General features: G+C 42.2%; 1 long non-coding RNA gene and 1 pseudogene across 2 annotated transcripts in view; both read left to right on the forward strand.

Moving 5' to 3' along the window:
- The window catches only part of LOC139177283 (uncharacterized), a 43,184-nt gene that overhangs the window by 18,150 nt on the left and 14,752 nt on the right, over positions 1-10,282 (forward strand). The gene's annotated exons all lie outside the window — the stretch shown is intronic.
- LOC109572407 (zinc finger protein 790-like) lies at positions 652-8,611 on the forward strand (annotated as a pseudogene).

Raw genomic sequence — 10,282 nt, forward strand, 5'->3', positions numbered from 1 at the left:
AACTCCTCAGATGAATTTGATCTGAACAAAATTTGTATATCTAATCACCTGCCTTGGCTTTTTTAGTTCTTTTAAATTTCTATTTATTTCTTTCCCTTTTTTCAAATTGTCCAAAATTTATGAATTTGTTAAGCCATTCACATTTCATATGCTGTATTTATTTCAGGATTTATTCCTATATCTACATTGAAAACCTTAATTCTTTCTGAACAGAAAAACAGTATGAATTTATCTTCTTATCTTTCAGACATGCAATCCAGGTGTCAGACCAAGAAGTTATCACCAAAAAATGGCATTTTTGACAGAGAAATACCTCAGTGGGAAATAATGGAAATTTGTAAAAAAACATAGCCCTGAATGTTTATGCTTTAGAGGTGATTGGCAAAGCAAAGGTCAGTTTGAAAGACAACAGGAAAATCAGGAAGAATGTTTGAAGCAAGTTATACTCAATTGTAAAGAAAAAAGTCCCACTTTTAACCAGAACACAGCTTTTAATCTTCATCCGAGATTTAATACAAGAAAGAAACTGAATGAATTTAAAAAGTGTAGGAAAGCCTTTTGTTATGACTCAAACTGTATTCAACATCAGTTAATTCACACTGGTGAAAAATTTTGTGAAGATAAGAAATGTGAGAAGACCTTTTATCTTGATTCAGAACTTACTCAATATCAGTTTATACTGCTAAGAATACATGTGACTGTAAAGAATGTGGGAAGGCTTTCAGTTTGTGTTCAAGTCTTACCAGTCATAGGCGAATTCATACTGGTGAAAAACCTTTTAAATGTAAAGAATGTGGGAAGACCTTTAGATTTCATTCACAGTTTAGTGTCCATAAGTGTATTCATACTGGTGAGAAATATTATGAATGTAAGAAATGTGGGAAGGCCTTTAGTTGTGGCTCAGACCTTACTAGACATCAGAGAATTCATACTGGTGAAAACCTCTATGAATGTAATGAATGTGGAAAGGCCTTTAGTCAGCGATCACATCTTACTAAACATCAGAGAATTCACTCTGGTGAAAAACCTTATGAATGTGAGGAGTGTGGGAAAGCTGTTGCTTTTGGCTCACACTTAATTCAACATCAGAGAATTCATACCAGTGAGAAATCTCATGAATGTAAAGAATGTGGAAAGGCCTTTATTCGTGGTTCAAATCTTGCTCAACATCAGAACATTCATGTTGGTAGGAAACCTTTGAATGTGAGAAATGTGGGAAAGCCTATATCTGGAGTTCACACCAGCGAATTCATACTGGTGGGAAGCCTCATGAATGTAAGCAATGTGGGAAGACTTTTATATGGGCCTCATACCTTGCTCAACATGAGAAAATTCATAATGGAAGGAAACCCTATGAATGTAGGGAATGTGGAAAGACCTTTCTTCATGGTTCAGAGTTTAATTGACGTCAGAAAATTCATACCGGTGAGAGAAACTATGAATGTAAGGAATGTGGAAAGACTTTTTTTGTGGTTTAGAACTTGATCGACATCAGAAAATCCATACTGGAAAGAGATCATATGAATGTGAAGAGTGTGGAAAAGCCTTTCTCTGGAGTTCACAACTTACATGACATCAGAGAATACATACTGGTGAGGAACCTTATGTATGTAAAGTCTGTGGGAAATCTTGGGTTCACAGCTAACATGACATAGCAAGATTCATAATGATGCAGAACCCTATAAATGTAAGGAAAGTGGCCAGATCTTTAGTCACCATTCATTTTTTGCTGAACAGAAAACTCACAATGATGAGAATCTCTATCAATGGAAAGATTATGGGAACACCACTAGTCATGACTGTGACTTTGCTCAACACCAGAATATTTACACTTTTGAGAAATCCTGTGATCATAAAGATTTTGAGATGGCATTTTCTCCAATGCAGGTGATTCTGGGGTCGGGAAGATCCTCTGGAGGAGGAAATGGCAACCTACTCCTGTATTCTTGCCTATATTCTTGCCTGGAGAATCCCATGTACAGAAAGCCTGGTGGGCTAGAGTCCATGGGATTGCAAAAGTTGGACACGACTAAGGAAACTTAGCACGCACATTTTGTTGTACGTATCTATGCTACATAACTTAGGAGAAAACATTCAGTCTTTCTCCATTTATTATGAAGCGACTTAGCTGCAGCAGCAGCCGTGATTTTTCATAGATGCCCCTTATTTGAAGAAGTTTTTTCTCTATTCTGAGTTTGTTGAGTGTTTTTATCATGAAAGGATAAAGCATATTGTTAAATATTTTTCTTGTGCCATGTGCTTTCTGTCCTTCATTCTATTACCATGATGTATTATATTGATTCATTTTTGCATGTTAAACCAACCTTACATTCCTGGCATAAATCACATTTGGTCATGGTGTATAAAATTTTAAAAAGTTACTGGATTCAGTTTGTTAGTATTTTGTTGAGGACTTTTGTGTTGTTTGCTATGGTAGGTGCTTTTGTTTTTTTTTTTTAATGATTTATTTAGTTATTTTTGGCTGCACTGGGTCTTCCTTGCTGCATGTAGGCTTTCTCTAGTTGCAGAAAACAGGAGCTACTCTGTAGTTGAGGTGCACTATGGTGGCTTCTCATGTTGCGGAGAATGGGCTCTAGGTCAAGGGCTTAGCTGCTCCATGGATGGCATGTGGGTCTTCCCAGACTTTGGGAAGCATAAGGACAACATGTTGTTCCTAATATAATGTCTATATATGTTAAGTTGGCTAATTAAATTAATCTCACGCACAGAAACAACCCCATCTACATAAGGTACTCATTCAGGCACAATGACATCCAGCTCGCTCTGGGATCCTGCCCCTGACAGTTTTACCACCCAGTTCCAAACCCAACCGCTTGCTCCTGAAGAATCCAGTGAGAACACGGACTCCTCTATGCGCCTGCTAGTTTAGCATTCCCTGCAGTCTCTGGAAGGGGCGGGTCACAGAACCAATGAAAAAAAGCCAGGGTCTGTGGACACTTCCGGTAGGGTCCCAGAGGGGAATTAGTCGCAACTAAAGGAACATTTCATGCAAAGATGGGCTCGATAAAGGACAGAAATGGTACGGATCTAACAGAAGCAGAAGATATTAAGAAGAGATGGCAAGAATACACAGAAGAATTGTACAAAAAAGATCTTCACGACCCAGATAATCACGATGGTGTGATCACTCACCTAGAGCCAGACATCCTGGAATGTGAAGTCAAGTGGGGCTTAGAAAGCATCACTACAAACAAAGCTAGTGGAGGTGATAGAATTCCAGTTGAGCTATTCCAAATCCTGAAAGATGATGCTGTGAAAGTGCTGCACTCAATATGCCAGCACATTTGGAAAACTCAGCAGTGGCCACAGGACTGGAAAAGGTCAGTTTTCATTCCAATCCCAAAGAAAGGCAGTGCCAAAGAATGCTCAAACTACCGCACAATTGCACTCATCTCACACGCTAGTAAAGTAATGCTCAAAATTCTCCAAGCCAGGCTTCAGCAATATGTGAACTGTGAACTTCCTGATGTTTAAGCTGGTTTTAGAAAAGGCAGAGGAACCAGAGATCAAATTGCCAACATCTGGTGGATCATGGAAAAAGCAAGAGAGTTCCAGAAAAACATCTATTTCTGATTTCTTGACTATGCCAAAGCCTTTGACTGTGTGGATCACAATAAACTGGAAAATTCAAGAGATGGGAATACCAGACCACCTGATCTGCCTCTTGAGAAATTTGTATGCAGGTCAGGAAGCAACAGTTAGAACTGGACATGGAACAACAGACTGGTTCCAAGTAGGAAAAGGAGTATGTCAAGGCTGTATATTGTCACCCTGCTTATTTAACTTCTATGCAGAGTACATCATGAGAAACACTGGCCTGGAAGAAATACAAGCTGGAATCAAGATTGCCGGGAGAAATATCAATCACCTCAGATATGCAGATGACACCACCCTTATGGCAGAAAGTGAAGAGGAACTCAAGAGCCTCTTATGAAAGTGAAAGTGGAGAGTGAAAAAGTGGGCTTAAAGCTCAACATTTAGAAAACGAAGATCATGGCATCTGGTCCCATCACTTCATGGGAAATAGATGGGGAAACAGTGTCAAACTTTATTTTTCTGGGCTCCAAAATCACTGCAGATGGTGACTGCAGCCATGAAATTAAAAGACGCTTACTCCTTGGAAGGAAAGTTATGACCAACCTAGATAGCATATTCAAAAGCAGAGACATTACTTTGCCAACAAAGGTCTGTCTAGTCAAGGCTATGGTTTTTCCTGTGGTCATGTATGGATGTGAGAGTTGGACTGTGAAGAACGCTGAGCACCGAAGAATTGATGCTTTTGAACTGTGGTGTTGGAGAAGACTCTTGAGAGTCCCTTGGACTGCAAGGAGATCCAACCAGTCCATTCTGAAGGAGATCAGCCCTGGGATTTCTTTGGAAGGAATGATGCTAAAGCTGAAACTCCAGTACTTTGGCCACCTCATGCGAAGAGTTGACTCATTGGAAAAGACTCTGATGCTGGGAGGGATTGGGGGCAAGAGGAGAAGGGGACGACAGAGGATGAGATGGCTGGATGGCATCACTGACTCGATGGACGTGAGTCTCGGTGAACTCCGCGAGTTGGTGATGGACAGGGAGGCCTGGCGTGCTGCGATTCATGGGGTCAAAAAGCGTCGGACACGACTGAGCGACTGATCTGATCTTATCTGATCTGTTACTCAAGAGTTCCTCTCCAGTGTTTTGCGATTTCCTTATGTCTCGTGGGTCTCTTACGCTCTTTGGGACTGGCGTCTGACAGAAACAGGTGCTTCCTAGAGCCGCAGCGTCACAGCCCTGGGAAAGAGTGGTTCTCCTCGGCCTGTTCTGTTGGAATGTGCTAAGATGGGAACTCGCGCGGCTGCACCTTTTCTCTGAGAACTGTGTTCAGAAGAAGGTAGGCGGCGCCCTGGAGATTCAACTGCGCCTGGAAGCGGAGGGTTTAGGACGTTTTGGATCAGAGTCTTCCGCTGCTCAGTGTTTTCCCCTAGGGTTGGTGCTGGGTTGGCCTCGTGTTAGGCTGGACCCCGCCCAGGTCTGCAAGATTTGTAGTTGCCCAGCAGTGCGTTGTAAGAATGAGTCAGGAGACAGTGGTAGAAACATCAAGGGTTTATTGAACAGGGAATCTTTCAAGTCTGAGGCAAAGTTCCTGGGTTGATACCCCGCTGTGTATGGCAGACAGCAGGCAGGACTTACGGATCAGTGTTCACTCTGGGAGAAGGAGAAGTTACCTATTAGAGGAGGAATGGATGTTGGTGGGCTTATCAGTTTCCAGGGAAACCAGTAGAGGAGCACGTCCCTTGCTGACCCTTTGATAAACAACCATCGACAGCATGGTGATCAACTAGCATAGTGGCGCCACTGTGTTCTTGAAGCAACATCTTAGTTCCCTACCCAGGAATTGGATCTGCAGAGCCTGGCTGAAAACCAGGAGTTCTAGCCATTAGACCACCATGGGCTAGAGGCTAGAAGCAAAATTGGGCTGTCCCTTGCCCGGGTTGAAAAATGAATTTCTCAAGGAGGCAAAAACTGTAAACACAGGTACAAAGTTTATGTTATTAGTGACATGGCACAACTAGTGGGCAGGAGGCCTAACTTAGCTCTCCAGCCCCTTGGTGGTGCTCTGTGCAGGGCTCATGCACATGACTGTGCTTTTACTTGCAGTACCTCAGAAATGGCAGTTGGTTTCGTATCCTATTGTTCATAATTGCCTCAACTGTGCACATGTGCAATTGTTTTTAGTCCCTTATAGTTTGTTATTCTGTTGCTCAAGGAGATGTTTGTCCTGGTGCAAGCACTCTGGTAGAGGGATCCAGGTCCCAGCCTACCTTCTGGAGAAACTGAGGCAATGGACAGCCTCAGTGGTGACCAGCGGCAGTGTTAGAACTACTGCATATCCAGAGCTGTGAACCCAGACATCTTGTATTCTACTTTCTTTGTATGTCTTTGAAAGTTGAGGGACCAGGATGGTAGTGGAGACTGGATTTTGACCCATCTTCAAAAACACTAGATGTCTCATGCACCTCTTTCCCTGGCGACTGCCATTCCCCACAGAAGGCATGTGAGAAGGAGAGAATTGCTGCTGTACATGAAAAAATCAAATTGAAGGTGAATTTGTACTTCCTCTTTGTTCCATGAAATGCATTTCATTTTTCAGTATATGGAAACAGCTGGTGTCCCCTTGAAGCATTTTCACTGATTTACCCCTAAGTCTTCCTTCCACAGAGAAAGTCAGAGGTTCTAGGCACAGATCCCATTCCCCAATGCACCCTAATAATTAATCCTTCTAATTAATTATTTACATTGTGTAAATAATTCTTCCTGTTGGCTTTTTGTTACACATTCTTTGGGTGTAGAAAAGCAAATCTGGAGGATTACAGACTATTATTTCAGACAATCTCTTATTAAGAGAATATACCTGCTTGGAATCACACACTGGATATTCTTAATCTTCTACAAAGGCTTGTGATCAAAAGCAAATATGGTAGGAGATGGTTTGACTCATTTCCATCAGTGACACGGATTTGCTTTGTGAAACTGTTAAAGAGTAGGAATGCAGTCAGTGGTCTGAGAGGTCTGTTTCAACTAGGGTGGGAAAACCACCACACCTCTAGATCAGAACACCTAACAGGAGTTTTGTAGTACTGACCAGGTCTAATTTCTGGTTTGTCTGCATAACTTTGTTTCGGACTTTCTTTTTGTGTGGTGTGTGAGCAGGATGGTATAAGGGGTAAGAGTATAGATCTAATACCTGGGTTAAAATTCTAGCACTAACACTTGCTAGGTGTGTGAGCTGCTTTAAGAGAAGTTTTAGGTTTACAATAAAACTGAGAAGAAGATACTGAGATTTCCCACATACTGCCCACCCAGTACATACACAGCTTCCCTCATTATTAAAAACCTCCCCCAGAGTGCTACATTGTTTTTTAAACCAAGGATTCACCCAAAGGCCATAATTTACCTTGTTGTACATTCTGTGGTTTGGGACAAATGTATAGTGACATATATCCATCATTCCAACCTCATAGAGTTTTTTTTTTTTTTTTTTTTTAAATTATTTTTTGGCCACACCATACTGCATGCAGGATCTTCATTCCCCAACCAAGGAGTGGCAGTGTGGAGTCCCAACCACTGGACTGCCAGGGAAGTCCCCATAGAGTACTTTCATTACCTGAAGAATTCTCTATGCTCTGCTTATTCATCTCCACACACCCCTAACAACCACTGATCTTTCTGCTGTCTATAGCTTTGCTTTTCTGCAGAATGTCCTATAGTTGTAATCAGACACTATGTAATCTTCACAGATTGACTTCTTCCACTTGGTATTATGCATTTAAGTCTCCTTCATGTATTATCGGAGAAGGCAATGGGAACCCACTCCAGTACTCTTGCCTGGCAAATCCCATGGACGGAGGAGCCTGGTAGGCTGCAGTCCATGGGGTCGCACAGAGTCGGACATGACTGAAGCGACTTAGCAGCAGCAGCAGCAGCATGTGATATCATGGCTTGATAGCTTATTTCTTTTTAACACTGAATATGCAGGTCAGGAAGCAACAGTTAGAACTGGACATGGAACAACAGACTGGTTCCAAATAGGAAAAGGAGTATGTCAAGGCTGTATATTGTCACCCTGCTTATTTAACTTCTATGCAGAGTACATCATAAGAAACACTGTACTGTAAGAAACACAAGCTGGAATCAAGATTGCCGGGAGAAATATCAATAACCTCAGATATGCAGATGACACCACCCTTATGGCAGAAAGTGAAGAGGAACTCAAAAGCCTCTTATGAAAGTGAAAGTGGAGAGTGAAAAAGTGGGCTTAAAGCTCAACATTTAGAAAACGAAGATCATGGCATCTGGTCCCATCACTTCATGGGAAATAGATGGGGAAACAGTGGAAACAGTGTCAGACTTTATTTTGGGGGGCTCCAAAATCACTGCAGATGGTGACTGCAGCCATGAAATTAAAAGACGCTTACTCCTTGGAAGGAAAGTTATGTCCAACCTAGATAGCATATTCAAAAGCAGAGACATTACTTTGCCAACAAAGGTCTGTCTAGTCAAGGCTATGGTTTTTCCTGTGGTCATGTATGGATGTGAGAGTTGGACTGTGAAGAAGGCTGAGCGCCGAAGAATTGATGCTTTTGAACTGTGGCGTTGGAGAAGACTCTTGAGAGTCCCTCGGACTACAAGGAGATCCAACCAGTCCATCCTGAAGGAGATCAGTCCTGAGTGTTCATTGGAAGGACTGATGTTGAAGCTGAAACTCCAATACTTTGGCCACCTGATGCAGAGAGCTGACTCATTTGAAAAGACCCTGATGCTGGGAAAGATTGAGGGCATGAGAAGGGGACGAAAGAGCATGAGATGGTTAGATGGCATCACCGACTCAATGGATATGAGTTTGGGTAAACTCCAGGAGTTGGTGATGGACAGGGAGGCCTGGCATGCTGCAGTCCATGGGGTCACAAAAAGTCGGACATGACTGAGCGACTGAACTGAATAGTCTGTTGTCTGGAGGTATCACACTTTATCCATTCACCTACTGAAAGCCATCTTGGTTGCTTCTAAGTTTTGACAGTTTTGAATAAAGCTTCTGTATCTGTGTACAGGTTTTTGTGTAAACATAAGTTTTCATCTACTTAAGGATCTTAATTGCTGGGTTGTATGATAAGAAAGAGTATGTTGGACTTCCCTGGCCATCCAGTGGTTACGACTCCATGCTTCCACTGCAGGGGCCTGGGTTTGGTCCCTGGTCAGGGAACTAAGATCCTGCATGCTACACAGCATAGTCCAAAAAAAAAAGTCTGTTTTCTTTTGTAAAACCACCACCAACCTGTCTTCCAAGGTGGCTGTGCCAGTTTCTTAACTGGAAAATACCTAGTTCGTAGCATTGTTATGAGGGTTAATGAGTTAATAGTGTAAAGTCCTTAGAATAGCCCCTGGCACATAATAAAAGCTCAGAAAACATTGCCGGTTATGTGGTAATTCTGGGTCATTCCTACTCAGCTTTATGTAGATCAGAAACAATGACACTGTAAACTTAAAATACTTGTAGGTAAGTGAAGCAAATGCTAAAGTCATGTAGAATGTTATTTAACTCGATGACATTTACCTTTGTTTATGGGTTTTCATAGTTTCAAGAGGAACTAAAGAACCTCTTGATGAGGGTGAAAGAAGAGAGTGAAAAAGCTGGCTTAAAACTCAACATTCAAAAAACTAAGCTCATGCATCCAGTCTCATCAGTTCATGGCAAATAGATGGGGAAAAAGTGGAAACAGTGACAGACTTTATTTCCTTGAGCTCCAAAATTACTGCAGACGGTGACTGCAGCCATGAAATTAAAAGACGCTCACTCCTTGGAAGGAAAGCTATGAACAACCTAGACAGCATATTAAAAAGCAGAGGAATCACTTTGCCAGCAAAGTTCCATATAGTCAAAGCTATGGTTTTTACAGTAGTCATGTATGAGATGTGATGAGATGGACCATAAAGGTGGCTGAGTGCCAAAGAATTGATGCTTTTGAACTGTGGTGTGGGAGAAGACTCTTGAGAGTCCCTTAGACAGCAAGGAGATCAGACCAGTTCCAATAATCATTGGAATGACTGATGCTGAAGCTCTAATACTTTGGCCACCTGATGCTGGCAAAGATTGAGGGCAAGGGGAGAAGGCGGTGACAGAGGATGAGATAGTTGGATGGCATCACTGACTCAATGGACAATGGACATGAGTTTGAGCAAACCCCAGGAGACAGTGAAGGACTGGGAAGCCTAGTGTGCTGCATTTCATGGGGTCACAAAGAGTCGGACACAGTTTAGTGACTGAACAATAGGGAATGCTGCTATGTTAGGGACTTGGTGTTTTTCTCTGCAGGCAGAATGAGCACCCAGCAGTGGCCAGTCAGGTGACCCTGCTGAATGGAAGTCCATGTTGCTGAGCCCATGCATAATGTCCATCCCCTGCCATCATAAGCCCATTGGATGATAATGAGGGGGGTGATGGGGAAAAGGAACTGTTATCCACAGAACAGACCATCCTATCCACTTGATTATTAAATCCTCTGCTGAGGTCACCCTTTAGTGAGCAATTACACAGGACACAAATAACTTCAAATATTTTGTCCAGAGAAGCCTATCCACACTTCTCTTTCCCACATTTCACTGTCACCAGATTTCCAATCATCTTCCTTCCACCATTATTCCACGTCTTAATATCCATTCCATACTTGTTTCCTGGATTTCTGTCTGTACAAATGAGAAAACTCAAGTAGTTCTTTTTGAG

This window comes from Bos indicus, chromosome 18, assembly GCF_029378745.1.
Source record: "Bos indicus isolate NIAB-ARS_2022 breed Sahiwal x Tharparkar chromosome 18, NIAB-ARS_B.indTharparkar_mat_pri_1.0, whole genome shotgun sequence".
NCBI lineage: Eukaryota > Metazoa > Chordata > Mammalia > Artiodactyla > Bovidae > Bos > Bos indicus.